Source organism: Urocampus carinirostris, chromosome 1, assembly GCF_059441175.1.
Source record: "Urocampus carinirostris isolate Australia breed hairy pipefish chromosome 1, RoL_Ucar_1.0, whole genome shotgun sequence".
NCBI classification, from domain to species: Eukaryota; Metazoa; Chordata; class Actinopteri; order Syngnathiformes; family Syngnathidae; genus Urocampus; species Urocampus carinirostris.
Genome location: NC_142349.1, coordinates 6,581,816 through 6,604,627, shown reverse-complemented (window position 1 = coordinate 6,604,627; position 22,812 = coordinate 6,581,816). Strand labels below are relative to the sequence as shown.

The 22,812-nt window shown below is 40.1% G+C and overlaps 1 protein-coding gene and 1 pseudogene across 1 annotated transcript in view; one reads left to right on the top strand and one right to left on the bottom strand.

The window, feature by feature from the left end:
• The window catches only part of cdh24b (cadherin 24, type 2b), a 314,707-nt gene that overhangs the window by 49,303 nt on the left and 242,592 nt on the right, over nt 1-22,812 (top strand). The window lies entirely within an intron of this gene.
• On the bottom strand, nt 7,583-7,672 carry LOC148373347 (U2 spliceosomal RNA; annotated as a pseudogene).

Below are 22,812 nucleotides of genomic sequence, written 5' to 3'. Positions count from 1 at the left end.
AGTACTGTCGTGCTTCTTTCTGCCACTCCTGGTGTGTGGCGCGGAGAGAACTCATCCAGTATCCACCCCGAAGAAGACATCTGGCTTCCTCTTCCGAGTTCGTGTCTAAACATACTATACTGTTATCTCCAGCGTGCGAAGAACTTTGACATTTTTATTGTTTAATATCTTGTGCATCGATTCAATATGGTTAGTGTAACGTGTAAACAAGATGCAGGCCGTTTTGTTTGAAATGAAAGTGGAATAAGGAAGCTTGTTGCAGTTGAGAAAATGGTTGGCTCGCTTTTTTTTACCACAATTTTTACCACAGAGGAGGCAGTAGCCTAACTCTTGAAGCCCATCTTCCCAAAGTAAGTTAAATTTCACTTTATTTATCTTGACAGAGCATTTTATTTTATTACATGTTTATTTTTCAGTACAAAACTACAGGTTACTTATACAAGCCTTAAACATACTTATGTGAACCTTAAACATACATTCCACACAAAATATAGCACTGAAGAAACTTACGAACAAATTCAACTTACAAACAGGGCTGGGTAGGGTTACTTTAACTGGATTACTTTCAATTACTTTTGGATTACTCCAATACCAAATATGCTAATAAAAGACAAAAGAAACTAAATATGAATAAAATGACTACATTTTGTGCAGGCTTGGGGAGTAACGGAATACATGGAATGGCAAAAATGATGTTGGCAAGCTGTTTGGATTTATTTTTATTTTGTTTCTGTCACATTTTATGTTAGATTTGCCGGAGATCAAAGAGATCAGCACCAGGAGAGAAAGCTTACCACAAGTTGTGAGTCATCATTTTATTTATATTTAGTTTCTTTTGTCTTTTATTAGCATATTTGGTATTGGAGTAATCCAAAAGTAATTGAAAGTAATTAAGTTAAAGTAACCCTACCCAACCCTGCTTACAAACGATTGTCCGGAATCACGTTTGTAAGTTGGGGAGTGTCTGTACTGTCCAAAACTTTTTCCCAGTCATGGTGTATTTCGAAAAATAAGTTGACAAATGATAACACAACAATTTAGAACACTTTTACTGTAAATTTTCCCATGCCCTCTCATACATTCTGCCGCTGAGGTAATGTTAATGCTGTGTTTCACTAGTAGCTCAAGAATGTGACACAAGAAAGAGAGAGAAATGGGCCACTTTTTGTTTAGCACATTTGATATAGATCAAGTTTACTTGATGAAGGAGGGCGCATCGGCGCGTGACTGCCGGGATCACATCATGGGAGTCAGCCTGCACCGCCTTGTTTTAGATTTCATTGCGTTTTTCTTGCGCCGTCATGCTCTCCAAGGTTAGCTCTGAAGTCATGAAAGCAGTAAGCGGAGTGTGTTGAAATCTTATATCGTGTGATTGGCCACAAGTTTGCCGGGGTGTTTATGCGTGTGCCTGCGGGTTTGTGTCTGCTCCCGCTGGGGATTGTATTTCGGTCAGTCAAGCTTGACAGATAGTGTTCAGCGCTCTTCACATCTATTATTGAGGGGCTGGGAAATTGATCAGCACAAACAGCGAGTCTTTGCGTGCAAATCTTTGTCTTCCCACCGCCGGCATGTTCTGAGTCCAGCACACATTCGTTTTTGTCTCTCCGCCAAGCTATTCGGTTTTAACTGTGACCTTAATGTCACATAAAACGGCAACTTTCAGATCCTGATCGCTTTATCTTCCGTGTCTGGTGAGGCAAAGTCAGATTTACAAATGAATTACCCTACATCCTATTCATCGTTCAATTACCAGAAAAATAATGCAATATATAAACTGTATCACGAAAAAAAATGTTTTAGTGTCTTACCTTAACTTCTAAATGAAGTCTATTCACTGCTCCTTTTGAATAAAAGCATAACTAGATAGTAAGGGTGGGACAAAAAAATGGATTCATATACATAATGTGATTTCATTTTTGGCAGTTTTTAAAATGGAAATTTGTCCCAGGAAATAATTTTTGTTATGTCATACCCATCCATCTATTATCTGCACCGCTTATCAGTAGAGTTGCGGGGGGTGCTGGAGCCCATCCCAGCCATCTTCGAGCAGTGGACACCCTGAACTGGTTGCCAGCCAGTTGCAGGGCACAGAGGGACAGACAATTTGCTCGCTCATCCACACTAAAGGACAATTTGGACTGGCCAATTAACCTGACATGCATGTTTCTGGAATGTGGGAGGAAACCGGAATGCCCAGAGGAAACCCACGCAAGCACGGGCTGAACATGCGAGCTCCACACAGGAAGGTTCTATCTCATGACCTCAGAACTGTGCCGCACACACGCTAACGACTACGCCGCCGTGCTGCCCTAGTCATATCCAGTACGTAAAAATGGGGGAAAGCAATAAGGCTGTCGCGAATTTGACATATTCGTCTAATCGCTAATATGAAAAATAATCGGGATTATCGTCTTTTCTTCTTCCTATCCTCCCCTTTGTGACCACCCGTGAAGGAAATGTCGAGGATATGACGTCAACGCACACACGGAAGCAAACAACATCGTCTATCTGTTATGGCAGCACCACTTTAAAAACCTTGTACCACTTCAGTATTTTGGACACATTGTAGGTTTATGTCGAGCGACAGCGGTAAGCCCCAAAATTCCGAACAAGCGGTCTACAAAATTCGTTGATGTCAAGTAATAGTTTAAGCCGTACAATTGTTTTTTTACAGTTCCTAAGATAAACTATGTTTACGTGGTTACATACCTCCTTTTACTGATTACTATTTTTGGTTTTCAAAGCCCAAGACATTTGTCTACTGCAGTTAGCGGAATCACTTTAAATGTGTTGAAATCTTCAAACTTGAATACAAGGAAAGAGACATTCATCTGTTTTGCTGCCGTATTCACTTTCACTGTGTGCGTTAAAATTAGAGCTCTGAATGAGATAGAATAAGGGTGCAATTCTGCCTTTTTCATATGCCACCTATGGTATTTAATACAAGTATAAAGCACTCTTTTTTAACCTGACAAAGAACTCAAACTTTTGGTGCATTTTATACCCAAGGTTTGACTGTATTTGTTACGACCAGAACAGAAGTAGGACCCAGATGCATAACTTTAATCACAAGTTTATTGGAATATAGAGAAAAGGCAGCGCCCGTGATCCGGTGCTCGCTGGATGCGGGAAGCAAGCTGCTCAAGGGATCGGAACGTGTTCCGAATGCGGAAGTGGATCTTCTGGAGCGGGAGATCGTAGCATAGTAGACGGAAAAACAGGACGTTAGCCGGGACGGGAGATCAGAACATGGTCGGAGTTACAAAACGGAACGGACGAGTGGAAAACGGGTGACAAAACGGGACCGACGGGAGTCAGAGTCAAAAATGCGTGCCTTGTGAAAACAAAGGTTCGCAGACGGACTGACAACAGGTGAGTGAAAGGACTGAGCTTAAGTAGGACAGGGAACCAATCAAGTAACCAGCAGCAGCTGATGCCAAACGAGCGGGCACAGGTGAATGTAAAGAGTCATCATGACAGTGTTTGTGCAATAATTAATCAGTAGAAAAATATCGCAAAACATTGGATGCAAGGGGAATCGAATATGTGCAGCGGTGAGGGAGACGAATCCTAACCACTGGACCACCAGTGATAGATCACATACTAGAAGGCATTCGATTTTATCTCATCACACTATTTTTACTCATGGTACTAAAGACGAATGTTTTAGAATGAAGAAAACAGAAAGTTGTCCTTGAAGATATAAATGATTGCAAAAAGCATGACAAAGGAAACCCTTTGATGTATCTGATGATGAATGTGACATTGAATTAATACATTGTTCATTTTATGCTGGTATTGTGTTCACAGTTTACGTTCATCAATACAGTACATGATTCTACCAATAGTTGCATTCAACATTTGTCACTTTATATATATAATATTTAGAATAGAAGAATGGAACATAATTAATTGTCATTGTAACATGTAAAATGCACAACGGAATCAACATTCGTCTCTTGTACCGTGAATTAATATGGTATGGTGATGAGGTATCATCAAATTCATTCTCTTATGTTATCTACCTCACAGGTGGTGCATTTGTTTGGATTTGCTGCCTTGCTTGCCTGGCAGGGGAGATACCATGATTATGAAGGTGGTCAGGACTGCCGTTCTAGCATTTTTGCAATTCGGAGATGGAATAAGAGCTTGTTCTGTCCACTCTACGCATCGGCCCGGTTTGCAGTACTTCCGGGAACGGTGCACTGATCGCTGCATGGCTCTGTGGCTAGGACCTTGACTCGGCCTCTTGGCTTAGAACAAGTGTCTCGGCCCGTGGCTTTGTAGTGAATTATGAATTGACCGATAATGGATAATGGATAATTGATAACGAATATAGAACAATAACCCTTACAAAATCCCAGCCTCCCCCGCCTTCACTGTCTGGTTTGATTCCCATTGCATCACACTTCAAAGCTTGAGCTATGCAAAAGTGAAACATAAAGTTATCCTGATTTCTATAAAAATTGAGGTTTGAGCGTCATAGACGAAAAATATTTGGTGAAGAGAAGCAAACACTTTTGTGATGCTAAAAAAGAACAAACAAAAAAATGAACTCCAAGAATCTTAGCTCCAGTGTCCTTTATGATTCCCAACAGGAAGTTGGCCTTCAGTCCTTCAATACATCACAGGATGATATTTTTGAAACTCATCTCACCCATTCATTTCTCTACTGTCTGTCGTAGCGCTCGAAATGATGTTTCACCTTTGATCGCCTTTGCTGCAACATCTTGAGCGCACGCTATGTGTTTGATCCCAATAATGTGACGATCTGCCCGGAAAAGACTGCACCGCGCTAGTCAACACAGCTGTTGATGGTAAATTTGTTTGCTAGAAAAAAAGCTCATTTGACTTCAATTTTGACTTCAACATGGTGAGATTGCCCTGTATTATTTTTATTTCATTTTGTCTCTTTGACGGCTCGGTTGCAAAAGCGTCACTCGTGTAAACATGAGAGATGCAGCTGCTAGCGCAATTAGCTTCTCACTTTCCCTAATGAAAGCAATAATCCATGAGCGAATCTCTCTGCTTCCTTTCAAATGCCAAACATCCATTCATTGTGCTGCCAGTGAAGGAAAAGGCAGAATCTGTAGCTGGAGCCAGAAGTCGCTTTTATCAGCTCCGTCTGCAGTCACAGCATCTTCCTTTTTCTGCTCTCAACAAGAGAGACCCTTAACCAACTGCTGTGTTGATGATTTCCTGGTTGCATTCTTTGAGAGTGGGTGTTTTCATTTATTTATTGTTTTTTTCCACTGAGCTGCTCCACCGTGCCGCCTCTTCACCAATTGAGAATTGAGAATTCTGCTCTAAGCGTCCCGGTAAAAAGAAAAACCCCAAACAAAAATAAACACAATGTCTTTTCAGCTCCACTTTTCCACTCGTTGTCAGAAACTAGCATTGTTGGGCTGAAAAAAGGTTTAAGTTACTGTTACTAGTTACTCCATTTGAAATAGTAATTATGTTACCTAGGAGATTCCTGACACTCAAAAGTAGCTATCCAGTTACAAATTACTGTATATACTCACTTGCTTTAAAATAGCCAAGTAATAAAAAAAAAAAAAAATGAAGAAATCATGTACACCAACTAGTCTAAGGAGTGAACCCTTTTTAGATTTTGTGGCTTGTGCAATCTTGAGAGCTTGCAGACTAAAACAGTCGAGACACTCCATATCCATTTAATTTTGTGTCTTTAAACCACTCGAAGATCTCCTTTTCCATTTCTGGGTAATGCCCAAAACACTTTCTTTTTTTCTCCAGGCATGGTGTATTGTAAAAATGATTTTATAAATAAAAAGACCACAATTCAGCACTCTTTTATCGTAAATTTTGAGCTCTTGCTTGCCTGATTGATTTTGTTCTTCCTGTATTCCACACTCCCTTCTCCATGCACTGCCTACCATTAATTACTGGTCAAACAACGAAATATGTGCATACAAATGGAGTCCCTGATTTCAGTATTTGATTTTACAATTGTTGATATGGCTTTGAAGCTTTTTGGCTGCATATATTACTATTTGCATCTTGTGATCTGCAGAATATGACTTTCTTTTCGGTGCCATTTTGTTCAGTTTCATTTCGCTGCACTTCGCCGAAATGTGCACTTCGGCACCTAAGTGTTCATTTTGGTGCTGCACCTTTAAATTTTACACTTGATTTGAGGGACTTGGCCTGAAGGAAAGGTGAACCTGCGTACTCCAGCCGAAGCACGCACTTCAGCGCAGAAACGCATACTTCGGGTTTACTTCGGGCCGAGTCCCTAAAATCAAGATAATTGGTTCGGTCTCGGGCTGGTTTAGAGTTATATAGCTGCGTGTAGGGTAGGTTCTGGCTGGATTTTTTTTAGTAAAACTGCTTTTACCTTCATGTTCTGTCCGACAAAAAAAACAACATACAGTGGAACCTCGGTTTTCGAACGCCTCTCAGTTGGAACAAATCTGAGTCCGACCAAAAATTTAGAGAAATTCTTGCTACGGAGTTCTTACCCCGGTAATGCGTGAGTGTGTACGCCAGGGTGTGATGCTAGGGTGTGATGCTGAGCGGCGTACGGGATCATTCTTTTTGTGACCAACTGGTATCGCGTGCGGACGTGCCCCGATGAAGCTGCAGCCACCAGGGTCATAAATGACTTTAATGACTCTCTCATGAGTCACTTTAGAAAAGTGCTAAAAAGAAGGCAGAAGCAAGTGTCATTAGATCGGTATTTTAAGAGAAAAGAACATCCTTCCAAACAATAATTTTCCTTCCTCCTCCATCCCTCTTCCCACCGTCCACCTGCGCCTTCTGCTGACCACCACAAAGGTAAGAAATCCTATTCATAATTCTTTTCTTTATTCTTTTTTTTTTTTTTTACACGTTCATGTTAGCGTAATCTTTCGTACGGAAGCTTAGGATAACGCGAACGTACGATTAGCCTGGGTTAGCTTTATGTTTACGTTAAACATTCAAGGTAAACATTCAGGGTGTTGGAACGGAGCCCAACATTCAGGGTGTTGGAACGGAGCCCCCTTTTCTAATGAACCGCTCACCACTTGTTGTGGAGACCCGGGTGCTAATTGACTTGTAAACGACCTGATTTTTTTATTTTTACACGTTCATGTTAGCGTAATTTTTCATACGGAAGATTACGATAACGCGAACGCATGATTAGCCTGGGTTAGCTTTATGTTTACGTTAAACATTCAAGGTAAACATTCAGGGTGTTGGAACGGATTAAAACGATTTACATTATTTTTACAGTAATGGTAAAAATGATTTCGGTGATCGAACAAATCGGTATTTCGAACAGGGTTCTGGAACGGATTATGGTCGAGAACCGAGGTTCCACTGTATTACCTTTAGCAAACCTTTTTGAAAAAACACCATGGAGCCACTAGGGAGCGCCAAGCATGTGGCTCTAGAGCAAGTTTAACAGGGGTTTTGGGGTTTTTAAGGGTTATTGTTCTATCTTCGTTATTCATTATCCATTATCCGTTATCGGTCAGTTCATTATACGCTACAAAGCCTAGGAACCGGGACACTTACTCTCAGCCAAAAGGCCAAGCTAAGGTCCTAGCCCTAAAGCCTTGCTGCGATCATTGCGAATGCACCGTTCCCGGAGGTACTGCAATACCGGGCCGATGCGTGGAGTGGACAGAGTAAGCTCTTATTCCATCTCCGGAATGCAAAAATCAAAAGGCCAAGCTAAGGACCTAGCATCAAAGCCTATATCCCATTACTTCTTTGAGCAACAGGTGGAGTAAATCCACCTTGGTTAGCAATAGAGAGCATCTTCCTCTGCCTTTTGCTGCTTTTGTGGGTCCATAGTGTTTGGTTGACATGACGGCTTTCGGAGAAACTGAAAATTAAAAAGATTTGCGCATACATATTGTAGGTTCGTCAAGCTGTTTTAGTATGTATACAACTCAGACTGGAATGTCATTGACACACAGGCAGACAAGCAGAAAAGGAGTGGGGAGGGGTGTCTGTTTAGCCAATCAGAACTCATTGCACGATAACAATCTGCAAAGTAGCGAAACTGCTTTAAGGAAACCAAGATACAGCAAGGGACTACAGTATACGGTAGGGAGAATATCAGAACATCTGTAGGGAGAATTCTTGTGTATTACACTCTGGGACTTTAAACCCCGTCACCGTAACTGAATATACAGTAGTAAGTGCATATAAACACATCCAACCACCTTACATGTGTTCGATAAAGTGTTGTGTTGTTGACCTACTGAGGATATGATTCTTTATGAGAGCTAAGGAGGAAGGGCAATAACAATAATACAGTGTAATCCAGATTCGTCTTAAAAAATAGCATAGTCTCATACCATGTTGTAACGACAGTTGAGTGACAAAATGTTATTTATAATGCGTTAGAGCACTCTTTTGCGTTCCAGGAACACATTCCTTTATAATGTGTTACTCCTAACAGTGGAAACTAGTAAGTCTTGTGTTAAGTAAGCCGTGTCAGTGCAGCCAATGGTGAGTGACAGACTGATAATGATGGAGGAGCGCTTGGGAGTAATCTTTACAGTCATCGATCTTGACCATTGATGAGTTTTGTCTTCTTTAAGCAACATGGTGACAGGTGTGGAGATAAGCTGATAGAACTAATCCATGACAAAATGCCACTTGCCTTTCCTATTACGTTCGCAACAGTAATCACAGAAATGTGATTGGTAAAGTTTAGTTAACTTTGTTGACACAAGTCAGGTTCGGGTCAATAAAACAAGCTCGATTGCCTTGAGGACGTCATTAGGTCAATATAGATCAGTGTATCCATGATCCCGGAAAACCTGGAAAAAAGATATTCGTTTTCCAGTCAAGGGAAAATACTCGGAAAGGAAGAGAGAAATCCGAAACCAAATTAATAAAATGTTCTTGATGTTTTAAGTTGTGATGGATTATTTTTGCTTTGTTGGCTCCTTTTTAGAAAAAAAGTCCTGTAATAAAAAAGTAGTAAAAAGACAATACAGCTTTTGTCAAAAGGGTCACAAACCAGTCAGTTTATATCTATCTATCTATCTATCTATCTATCTATCTATATATATATATATATATATATATATATATATATATATATATATATATATATATAGTGTGTGTGTGTGTTTGCGTGTGTGCGTGTGTGTGCGTGTGATATGTATGCAAATCATTTATGATATATGACTGTAATTGTATGCCAATAATGCAATATTTACACTACCTTACTTTTAATTTTAAAAAGTTGTTGATTTATCCAGAGTGTAAAGAAAAAGAGGGACTATAATCTATAGATCCGACACAATTGTCGGATCTAATTATAAGATAAATCGACATATTTAAAATATGTCACATTGTTAAAAAAGGAAAATTACAACTGAGCAAAAGGATCTAATGTGGAAAACAATTTGCCTATTTTAAAACTTGTGTTGTGCTCATTTTAACAACCATGTTAGTACTAAATTTTATGAAAATGAAAATGTGAATAAAAAACATTTACTTTTTTTCTGTTTTTCGGACCAATCCCAGAAAAATCATAATTTTTAAAGTTAAATAAAATATCATTTAGGGATTTTTTTTTCTCTTTTTTTTAACATCACATTGGTGGGTCGTTGAGACCTGAGAACAACAGGAGGGTCTTTAAGTAATATTATTCTCATTTTAGCGAAGGAAAATGTAAATATAGACAAAAGTAATTGTCTTTTACGGGATAATTATAGTGAGCGTGTAGGGTTTCAAATCTCTCAGCCAGTATTTGAGTTCAATTGTTTTACATTTCGTGAGAACGTTTGCAAAAGAAACATCGAGGGGATGAATGTACATAACAATACAGCAATGACACTGGCAAAACTCGGCATGGTTCACTTAACTTCATCATCCCTTCCCTCGATGTTTTCACAAGCATTCAGAAAAAAACGACAGAAAGTTTTTAGTTTTTGTCAGCTATTTGCAAAGCAGTGTCAGAGCAAACCTTTTGACCAACAAACTGGTGACGTAAGGCTACCACTCAAAATTGTCTTATGGTTTCATATTGAACATGAACTCATGTCTTTAAAGGCAGTGTACCTCTTTGAGCTCATGGCAACAAGTAAAAGCAGGACCGTTACTGTCCGTTTATCTGTATAGGTTCCCTTCTCTTTTTCCTCTCTTGCGTTTACCACCATACAGACCTGATCTCTTTTATTGTGCCTTATTATTGCATTTATTGTCTCTCGTGCTCCCTCACTCCTCACGCACCGCTCTCCTTTATTCATCAACCACGCATACAACTTCACTAGCAAACGCTGACTTCTAACATGATAAGTGCTCAAAAATAAACTTGCATTCTATTTCATTAATATCATCTTATTTATATTCTTACTGTATTTTTATGTACATTTACTACATCTATGTGTTTTTAGTTATCAGGAAGATGTATTTTACAGCTATGTACGGCAAAGAACGGATTCATTGGTTTTCAGTTTTCTCTTATGGGGGAAATTTTTTAGAGATAAATGAAATTCTAGATACGAGCCTGAACTGGGAAAGAATTGATCTCGTATGTAGAGTGGCTACGGTTTTTCAACTAATACTGGCCTTGAATGTTGCCCATCAGGATGAATTTGTATCTCTATATGCATCGTATCGTGACCCATATTTCGTTATGTGTATTATGTCAAGTGGTTGTTGGCAAAACCCTACGCGAAAACTGTTGGTGTCAGTTTTAATTCTGAACTTTAACTACTCATAGTCCAAAAATAAAATCTGATTCCACGACATAAAGGACACTGTAGAAAGTGAAGACGTATGCAGCCTGGATGGGCTTGCCGGGTGCTGCCGTTCACCCCCAGTTTACCTCTGTCCTGAATCTTCAAGATGAACCACGCGAATCTAAGCACACTCGGGCCAATATTGTAAAACTACTGTTGGCTTATTAAATCAATGGTTCTTTTGACTGCCTTGCCATTACTTAGGCGACGCTGGCAATTGTAAAACTAATACATAACACTCATATAAAAAACACGCCCTTCATTTTTTTTCACTGAAATGTCCAGGCAAAGAGAGGGTAAGTGATGGTGGGATCATTTATCATCTCAGTGCTCTTGCTCCAGTTGTAGTGTCGCACTGAAATGTGAATGGAGAGAAATGCTATTGGATTGTGAAAGATCAGAAAATGTTCCATAGGAGGGAAATTTATTTTACAATTGAATGGTCTTCATTGTCATTAATATGTAGGTGGTGAAACACTGTCTGCAACGAGATTAGACGTGGCACTGTAGAGTAAACATATAATTAAGTCTTTAAATTGTCAGAAACCCACTGGGGGTAGTTTGGAAGCAGAGTGCCGAAACACTGGTTAGTACAGCAAACAGAGGTGTTTATGCGAACATGGTTCAATACATAGCAAGTCAAGTAGCCATATGATAATTGTGGTCGAAGAATTTGAGAGGCAGGACATGAGATCCGGAAGGGCAGGCAAGGGTTTGGTACATTGGAATGACAAAACGCTGAGACAAGATTTCTTGGGACTTCACATGAAGGCAATGAACTCGCACCAAGCCAAGAAAACAGAGTGTTTAAATAGTGAAGAGGGAGAGGTGTGATTGGAGGGAAATCAGGAAAAGCGACACTAAGTGTCGGGTGGACCCGAGTGACCAATTAAGGTAAAGCCAAGCAAGAGAGAACAAAAAGACGATAGAATGAGAGAAAGAGAACATACTAATAAGCAGGACTTAGATTGCAGATTGCGACTTAAATAGAATAGAAAAGACTGTGAGAATAAATAGGCAAAAATATTTACAACATAGTGCATAGAGACTGCCCCATGTTATAATAATAGTGCAATGAAAGAATTGGGCATTGTTACAATAGTGAAGGGAAATGTAGTACAATGACATTTAGCAGCAACAAATATTCCCAAATAAGTAGCAAGCTATACATTTTCACAGTTTTGCACACTTGTTTAGGTTAGTGACTACCCTGGCGAAGAAACAGTCTCTGAGTCTGTTCTTCCTTCTTTTAAGGGACCTGTAGCGGCTACAAGAGGGCAACAGGTGGGTTGAGAAAGGTCTTTTATCATGTTGACGGCTCTCCTGTGGTATCACAAGCTGCCAATGTCATCCAGACTGATTAGAGAACAGCCAATGATTTTCAGGGATGTGTTGATGTGTACACAAACTCTGTATGTGTTTTCTGTTCTTGAAAGGATGTTGTTTCTAAACAGTATAGATATCTATCCATCCATTATCTGCACCACTTATCCTCAGTAGGGATGCGGGGGTGCCAGCTTCAGGCAGTGGGCAGGGGACACCCTGAACTGGTTGCCAGCCAGTTGCAGGGCACACAGAGACAGACAACTCACTCGCTCACTCACCCCTAGGGACAATTTGGCATGTTTTGGGAATTTGGGAGGAAACCTACGCAAGCATGGGGAGAACATGCAGACTCCACCTAGTCAGGTTTGATCCCATGACCTAAGAATTTTGCCGCACACGCGTTAACCTCTGCACTACCGTGCTGCCCCAATATTGATATCATGAATATAAATATTTTCATCCGTGTATACTGTTAGAAAGAGCCAACAACAGTAGATTGAAGGCCTCTCGGGATTAAACATTTTCAATTTACACATTGGAAGTATTTGAATATAAACTTTTATCCTACGTACAAATACATACTATAATTACACCAGCCTTGGCACTCAAGCACATCTATTTTTTCCATTCACTGGAGAATGTTTAATTCTTGGCCGCTCTTTTTTCTGTTCAACATCAGACAATTAATTCATTTTTAATCCCAAAATAAAGATAAAGGTATTCATTTGTACTTAGAGCTCCATCTGTTGGGTATAATTAGGAAACATTTTTTGGTCCTGTTTAAATGGCAAACAACTTGAGAGAACGTTTTTTCTTGCAGCTAATTACGGCATTTATTGTCAATCAATTGAGAAATGAATGAAGAGGTTTTCCATTCAAAGCGGACCTACAATGTGCTGTTAAAACATTCCCGATGACTGGTTTTAGCTAATAGAATTTTTTCTATAGAAAATAAAGACTTTTTATCAAAGAACAGGTTGAATACAGGGCAGCACGGCGGGGCAGTGGTTAGCGCATGTGCGGCACAGTTCATGTCTTGGGAACCTCCTGCGTGGGTTCAAATCCAGCTCCAGACTTCCTGTGCGGAGTTTGTATGTTCTCCCCGTGCTTGCGTAGGTTTCCTCCGGCCACTCCGTTTTCCTCCCACACTCCAAAAACATGCATTTCAGGTGAATTGGCCGGTACAAATTGTCCCTAGGTGTGAATAGGCGAGTGAGTTGTCTGTCCCAGTGTGCCCTGCGATTGGCTGGCAACCAGTTCAGGGTGTCCCCTGCCCACTGCCCGATGATTGCTGGGATGGGCACCAGCACCCCCACGACCCTACTGAGGATAAGCGGTGTAGCTGATGAGATGAGGTTGTATACAACATTCCATATTCAGGTGTGCTTGAAAAAATAAACAGTTGTAGATTAAATTACCACATTTCTTCAAGAGATAACATTCCTGATACTCAAATTATATATTTTCAAATAGCAAACCAAGGTAAAATAGCAACACTGTTTGAATTTCCCTTCACTTCTATTTCAAAAGATTCACATTTACATTCCCAAGATATTTTCTCTTTTCATTCTAGTTTTGGATTCTTACATGATCAAAATAAGGCAGTTGATTCCGGTCAGGAGGACTGATACCGCAAAGGGGCACTGTGTAATATTGGGTCACTTGATGTTGCTGTATTGTCTAGTGCACCCGTGAAAGGGGTGCCAACAACGGAGACTCAAAATGACCAAACCGCACCATTATCCTCTAAATTGCCGGCCAGCAACGGCCTAGCCATCGTAATATTATTTTTTTAAATTGTATTTCTTATTTTTATTCCTCTTTTAAGTATTCTATTACGTTTTATTACGGCTGTGCCTTTTCCAATCTCGGAAAAATGTTCACTACGTTAGTGTCAATGACGATAGACCAACCTATTCCATTCTTTTCTATCCTACGCTATGCTATCCTATCCTATGCTATGCTATGCTATGCTATGCTATGCTATTCTCATCTTAGGTTTCAATTCCATATTTCAAAAGGACAGTGAGACAAACATTGATTGTTTTGTTAATGTATTTCTAGTTGTCCACCCCCGACCAAATGAAGAGATCTTTCAAAAAGGTCTTTCCTTTTTTTATTAGTACAAAAACGACTATTGTCTTAAACCTTTACTTCTGTTTCTCGGTGATTATTAGGACAGCCGTATCAGTATTTTCTTGCAGTCAATCCCTTCGATTTAATCCCCTCATGTGACCACAGAAGTAGCCGACTCATTTTTAGAGGCTGAGATTAGACAAGCGGCTTCTTCTCAATCTCTTCATCCTTTTTCTGTTAATCTAAGTATTGTACTGCTCAGGTCGGACTATCCCCAAACTATCGTATTTATTTGTGTATAACGTGCATTCATGTATAATTTACATCCCTTTTATCTTTTATTAAAAATAGGTTTTAAATATTGTTTCACAACTCAAACTAAGCATTGTAAGTGACAAATGCTAATTGACAATTATACAAATCATATATTGACAACACAATACCAATATAAAGTTTACAATGTGTTTATTTAATTTTTATCCTCTCTGTTTAATCATCAGATACACCAAGAGTTGTTTTCCTCATTGTGCTCTTTATTGTATTTATCTTCATACGTATTTATATTTATACGCACGACTTTCTGTTTACTACATTCTCTGGTACCGTGAGAAAGAATGGCGTGATCGTAAGATAAAACCGAATGCCTATATCACTGTTCATGTGTTTAGAATTTGTCGCTCTCACCGCCGCGACCTGCATTCGAATTTCTTTGCATCTAGGGCTGCAACAAAGAATCAATAAAACCGAATCCAATCAATTATTAAAAGCTTTGGCAACATATTTCGTTGTGGATTCAATGTGTCGCGCATTTTATGTGTCTCTTAGCACGTCAATTTGATGCAAATAAGAGTGCATTGAATTTGGTCGGGCGGCACGGCGGCTGAATGTTTAGCGCGTCCGCCGCACAGTTCTGAGGTCATGGGATCGAATGCAGCTATCAGCTCTCCTGAGCAGAGTTTGCATGTTCTTCCCGCGCTTGCATGGGTTTCCTCCGGGCACTTCGGTTTCCTCCCACATTCTGAAGGGTTGTCAGGTTAATTGGACAGTCCAAATTGTCCCTAGGTTTGAATGAACAAGCGAGTTGTCTGTCTCTGTGTGCCCTGCGACTGGCTGGCAACCAGTTCAGGGTGTCCCCAGTCCACTGCCCAAAGATAGCTGGGATGGGCTGCAGCACCCCGGCAACGCTACTGAGAATAAGCGATGCAGATAATGGATGGATGGATTTTGTTGTGACATTGTGGTGTAGTTGGGCTGTTGATGGGACATGCTTGTTCTACCACTTTGATCCAACCGAGTGCGACTCGAGATCACATCTTGCTGCGTGACATCCTCTTGATCCTGTGACAAACTTGTAGTTGCAATTTGGTCTGGCAGAGGGCTTCTTGATGCCTGGGGTCCTCTTGATTCGACAAAGTACTCGCAATTCGATGTTGCTTCTATATTTCTGCACAAAAAAAGTATCTTACATATTTGCAGGTGTGTAGCATACATTTGTTTGTATTTTTGTTTCTTTTTAAGCTATCGGAAAAACAATTAAAAAAAAAAAATTGTATTATATAAATGAATATGCTATTTTTTCTCTATGTCCAAAAATTTAATGTTTGACTGAAGAGGAGGAAATTATTAATGTCTTTTTAAAAACGGATTATTAATTGATGGAAAACATAATCAACCAATTATTTGATTATTAAAATAATAGTTCGTTTCAGCCCAATGTTTTGCGAATGTGGTCAGCAATCAATCATTGCTTGAATACAGTATTATACCGAGAAACCGTGTGTATGACACGGTCCTAAACTTTGAGTTATTTTCTAGGAGAAAAAATGTATACGCAAATAAATAGGGTATGTACCCAATTCTTCCTTGCCATCCTATCTCGTCTGCCCTTTCCTGTCCCACCCCTCCGGCTCCTCATCTACCCCTTCTTGACCTTGTCTTTGTGCCATCTACATTAGCTGGCCCGCTCCTCCCCCTCTCTCCTTTAGGCTTTCTGAAGGGGGTTTATTGGTATGACAGGCCATCATCAGCAGGGAACTACAAAGCGTAATGGGCGCAAGCACGCATCCACACATGCATGCTAGCCTCTATAGTTGAGCGCAGAGGCAAGCTGGCATTAGTTGCACACACATAAACACACACAGTCTCTTTCACAGCTGAATGAGCATTCACTCCCTGCCTGCTCTGTTTTCTCGTTCTCTAAAGGGAGCGAGTGGCCAGCTCATACGACAACAGATAGGAACTAATGACTGTTTGATTAATTCATTAGGCTGACACTTTATGACGTGACTTCTGGAGTCATTGCGCTGTATTTATTTCATTTTTTCATCATGAGCCAACCCTTTATTCATTAGCTTCATATTTTCACACTTGAATTCATTTTGAACCCGTTCAAAGCCATAGCATATGAATATGTTTTCAGAAGCGCTGTCCCTGACTGGCAAATTGTTTTATTAAAAAATATATATATTAAAAAAGGGTTCAGCACTGCTCATCGATAAGTATCAAGCCTCTCGGAATGATTTCAGTTAGGGCTGCACGATTAAACGAAATCGATGTAGTGCAATTGTGTAAATGTAAGTGTTTTTTTTCTCAAGGATCTCTAATGTTGTTATTTTATTGAGAGGAGAGTTTGGCCAACTAGTAGGGCGCCAGTGCTCCCGCCTGCTCCATTTTTTTCCGTCCTCTACTCTCTATTTGGGTTAATTGGTTTCTGGTTAATTAAGATGTTTGGTATCTGATGCTCCGATACCTGTGTTCACTGTGTGTAGGGTGGCTTTGGTGGGACAGGGCGGTTTGTTGGGAGGGGGGCGGTCGATCATTACTGTGTTTTTGTACTAAAATTGTTATTACACAAATGATTGCAATGTACCGCTTTTTTATTGATTTGATAGGATGATGAACATTTCTTTTTTTTTTTGGTTGAATGATGCAATCCCCATTTTTCAATATACAGTGAACTTTTACTTACAGTATTTTTAAAGCTCTCTTTTTTCATAAAAGGACAGAAGAGGCTTAAAAATGTTAAAAAATGCTGGATAGAAAAAGAAAATAGAACACCGCAGTATCAGAAAAAACTTCTGATCAAAAACATTCCACCGTTCTCAAATATATTTTAGAATTTGCTACACAAAATAAGATCTGCAAATACAATGAGAATTAAGGTGAAACTATACTTCGATTAATGCAAAAACAAATAAATTAATACACAATTTGCATGGGCTTTACTTACATTAAAGGGGAAATGTATATTATTTGACCACTAGATGTTGCTGTAATGTGCACAGCAACCGAAAACAAGTGCAAGGAAGAACACAAACTATGGAGACTCAAAGTGACCAAAATGTACAATTTGACCTCCCATTGCCAGATCTGAAGGTTCAAGTTTATTTTTGATAAGTCATATCCCTTTATAGCTACAAAACTATTTTTTGTAGGCCTTCAAAAATTAGTCAAAATAGCAAAAATTGACTGGTATCAGCTCTTCGAATTTGTAAAAAATGTTTGGCATTATATTGAGTTAGAATACAGTACTCTTTTGCTTCAATGTTTTTAACTTTTTGCTACTACTTCACTGATTTGTTTACTTGAAATACGCAAAATCGTCTTATCGAGCAGGAAGTTCATTGTGTTGCTCATTTTCAGCATTTCTCCTCATTTGAGGAGAAATGATTACCGTATTTTCCGCACTATAAGGCGCACCTAAAAGTCTTATTTTTTTTCAACAGCTGACCATGCGCCTTATAACACAGTGCGCCTTATATATGGCTCAATATTAAATTCGCAAGGTCTCGCAACTACGAGAAACAGCCGCCGACTCCATTTTTCGCGCTGTGCATACTGGGAAATATTAAACGATTGGTAGTTGCCGGGGCTCGTGTTGTATTTGTTTACTAAGTGGCAAAATGGCTACCCCATTAAACTGCTTAATTCATATTCAACAAATACAGTATTTGTCTGAATCCAGGGTTTTGACTGGTGAAGATGTAAAGCACAATTTACCTTAAACAAACGCAGAATTATTCAGAATGTCACGTTTGACAGAGAGAGCGAGAGAGAGAGAGAGAGAGAGAGAGAGCGAGATTCTCTTTCATACGTGCATTTGCATAAAAAATGGCTCCTGTTAAGAGACACGCGTACAACGCCGAGTTTAAACTCAAAGCGATCAGTCACGCAGCACAACACGGCAATAGAGCGGCAGCGAGAGAGTTAAACTTAAATGAATCGATGGTACGGAAGTGGAGAAAGGATGAAGATAAGCTCCGCCAAGTAAGGAAAACTCAACAAAGTTTCCGTGGCAATAAAGCAAGATGGCCAGAGTTAGAGGAGACACTTGAACAGTGGGTTGTTCAACAAAGAGCGGCAAGCAGAAGTGTCAGTACGATAACTATACGTATGAAGGCAACAGCGCTGGCACAAAAACACCGGACGTGTTGGATGGCCCATTCACTGAGATATGGTCAATTCGAACACAGCAGAAGAAGAATTCGAGGGATTCGTCGATGAGGAGCTTATAGAGTGATCTTTGTTTTTCTTTTGTGTGTTTACGTTTTACATTTTACAGTTATTATGTTATTGCTTTGCACTCGTTGTTTTTGCACATTACGAGTGTCACTTTATTGCGATTGCACTAACGTTTCATTTAAAATAACAGTATCAGACGTTTTTTTCTTTGCGTGTTGACTAAATGGACAAAAAATAAAATGATATGTCGATGTTGTTCAAAGATGTCAAAGATGTGTCACGAAAATGCTTTACCTCAGAGAAAATAATAAAACGGCTGTTTATTTATTTTGGGAGTGAATGGAGTTGTGGAAAGCTTGTTTGTTAATAAAGTTTGACCTTTTTGAATATTTTGTTGACATTGCCTTGAGCGTGGCAACATCTAGAGGTTGCATAAAGTAACTACATTCTCTACTGTAGTCAAGTCGTCACATTTATTTACCGTAAATAGCCCTTAATCCCAAAAATGTCTCGAAGGACTGCACAGGATTACAATTACAAAATTGCACAATTACCTGATCTTAAACCAGCATGCACTTATAGCGCCTTATAATGGGGTGCGTCTTATGTATGGCATAAGTTTTAAAATATATCATTCATTGAAGGTGCGCCTTATAACATGGTGCGCCATATAGTGCGGAAAATACGGTATTTATTGGACTTCAAAATTAAGCTTAATCAAATATTATTTTTTCCCTTTTTTTTGAAAAATGAAATTTAAAAATCACGGTTCAAGGATCCCTTAACTGCATGGGTCATTGGGTCACCACTGAGGACACAACTCTAGACAGATTTCTCCACTGCTTACTGTTCCTGGCCTGTGTTCGGGTCACGGCAAAGATGGCACCAGTCCATTGCTTGATGTTGTCGCCCCAGTTCTTTTTCTGTCTTCTTCTCCTCCTACCCCCTTGGACTATGCCCTGGAGAAGGATCTTGGCCAGTCCTGATAGTCTTGTGACATGACCACACCTTTTCCCTCATGTAGGTTTCATACCAGGTGATGTTGTAAAATTGGTTTGCAAACCCCTTCGAGAGTTGGATATATGAAGCAACACTAGGAAGTGGGGGCTTTCTTGATATGTGGTCAAAGATCTGATCAAAGCCACACTTGCTATCTAACGGGGATTTTTAATACTGAAACCATTCTCACAGGGTTGATACTTACGGATGAGCTGTGCCAAACCCTTTATAATAGTTTTCAAAAATAAAAAATGACATTTTTTACGTTTTTGGCACATGGGGACAATACTTCTGGAAATTATTCGTTATGGTGTTGTATGGTCGGGCTTTAACAACTGTGGGCCTGGGTCGGGCTGGATTTTTAAGGCCCCATTCTACCTCAGCTTTCACCCTCTGAGTTTGTCAAGGAGCGGAAACTGAGATTTTAACGTGGCGCTCAAGAACCAAGCAGAGTTGATGGTTTTAAAACCGTAAATCATAAAATAGAAGTGAGAGAGAGGTGAAAGAAGAGTAAGGAACGAAAGGGGGATACGATAAGAAGAACCTGCAAGAATTGGATGAAGCGATAACTATGCAGATGGGTAATCAGATATTCTCCGTGAAGAGGAGGGATTTTGATGATGGAGTCAAAAGATCAAAAATATATCGTGACAGACAGCAAAACTTTCTTCCGGGGAATCTCAAGATGACTGTCGTGTTTCACACTGGCTACCCCCCTTCATACATATCTTCTCACTCAAGGAATGTTTTTAATAGAATTAGGCCGCTTGTTATCAGCCGAGTGGATAGGCGCGCGGCGAGTGAGGCGAGATTGAAACAGCGATTTCCAATTTGAGATTGTGTCACAAGCATCTACCCGTGCCTCGATAGCATCGACAGATCGGAGCCACCAATCTCCAGAGACTCATTTTGAGGCCCCCCCCACCTCCACATAGTTTCTGGCGCACGCGAGCTCCACGTCTAAATGCATACAAGCTTACCCTCTGTCACTCTGCTTTCCTGCTCGGGTTTGACGCTCTATCACCTTGTCACTTTCGCTCTCTTCTGGGGCGCTCTCGGAAAACCTGCAGACGCGTTTCCTCTGCTACTGCTCTTTTTTTTTAATCTTCTTCTCGCTAACACTTGTCCTCGATGCCATTCCCGCTCTTCCCGCACTTGTTCATTCTTTAGCTTCCCTTCTCTCACCTGTGGTCTGGCATCTTGGATCGGGAAGGGAGCCAGACATGGCTCTTTTCATGAGTAAAGTAATACTTCGTTTTTCGCGTGGGTTGCGTTCCAAAATAGTTCTGTGACATTCAAAACCCGCAAAGTAGAAACCATCCGTTCATCTTTTGCACCGCTTGTCCTCAATAGGGAGCCCATCCTATTCAACTTTTGGCAATGGGCACCCTGAAATGGTAGCCAGTCAGTCGCAGGGCCAAAGCAGAAACTGATTTTTAAAAAATTTTATTTATTTATTAAGTGCTCTATTATTCATTCAAACTAAAAAACAAATCCCATTTACAGGCTTGAGTATTTGTTTACTGGCAAATTTATTGCACTTTATTGCAATTTATTTATTTATTGCGCTTTTATTGCTTCATATTTATTTCATTTATTTTATCAATTGAGATCCTCTTTACTTCAGATGATACTTTGTTGCTATTGTGTGGAGATTATGCAAATACACAATTTACTTTCCGGGCAGCAATGTTATTTACCCATCATTGTGTTTGTACATCTTGTTTTAAAAGACAGGTTTTACGTGTCTCTTTGAGTCCAAAAGGTTCCCTAGCCATGCCCTATTACTTTGTCACTTTCACTCTCGTCTGGGGCGCGCTCGCAAACCTCTAAACGCGCCTCCTCTGCTACTGCTCTTTTTTTCCATTTTCTTCTGCTCGCTAACACTTGTCCTCAATGCCATTCCCACTCCTCCCACACTTGTTCATTCTTTAGCATCTCTTCCCTCACCCGCGGTCTCGCATCCCTGCGTCCTCCTACACTTTTTTTTGCACTTCCTCCGCCTCCTCCCCTTAGCTTCTTTCATCTCCTCCTGTCAGTCTCTTCATCCATGCAAAATGTTCCTCCTCCCTTCAGCCGTCCATCTTCTGCCTCCTCGCTTCATCCGTTCCCCACCCACCACGCCTTAGGGGTTCGGATCCCTTTTGACTTGTCTTGTCAGGTTGCCGGATTTTTGTTTTACTTGGAGAGATGTATGGTTTGTGTGTGTTCATGCGATGCAGTCCTGGTCGCTTGTGGCCATGTGTGAGTGAGTGAGTGTGGCGGGACAATGTCTGAGAAGCTGGAGCGATGCTTTTTGCGTGCGTGCTTTGGCTTCTCATGACCGCCGGGCCAACTTTCCTTGCTTTTGCCCGGCCTTAACAAATGTTCTTTTATTGTCTTCTTCCATTAGCTTAGCCTAAGGGTAGGCAAACTTCATACTGTCGCCAAATAAGGCCATCCAGGCATTTGAAACCGGCCTTCCAAATGAAAACAAGAACAATACAGTAATCCCTTGCTGTAGTGCAGTTTCGTGTTTACTGTTCGCTGCTTTGCAGATTTTCATAGTGCATTGTGTTCTGTATTCTGATTGGCTGAGGTACATATGTCACACATATTGCCCGCAGCCAGACCCAGCCTGTTGTATGACTTAATCCGGCGTGCCATAAATTTCCAAATGTTTACAAAAAATGTGGGTCTCTTGGTCATATCTAACTAAAGTTATGATTTTTAAAATAAATGCAAATCAAATTCTGGCCTCTAGAAAGTAGTAAAGGATACACTGTCAGCTTTAGTTGGAACAGCATATTAGCTTGAAGTGATGAACTGTAGTCTAGTTTCATTGCCCATGCATTGATAAAACTTTTTTTTTCTCATTTTTTATTCATTTCAGACCACTACGACAATTAAGTCAAAACCTCTATTTTTTTTCATCACCCCCATCATAAAAATAACATTGAAAAAATTGGCAAAAATACATAAACTATCATATGAAATGAAAGTAATGTTCCACTACACAGCATTATCTCGAGACAGAAGAGCAGTTTCAGACAGACTGCTGTCACTGTCTTGTACTACGGACAGACTGAAGAGATCTTTTATTCCTCATGCCATGAGGCTCTTTAACTCTACCCGGCAGAGTAAAAGCCCACGTTAAACCACACCACCTACATTGCATATTACCGAATTTTATTGAAATATGTATTCTGCGTAGCACTATTTAGATGTGTGCCCTGTGATTGGCTGGCAACCAGTT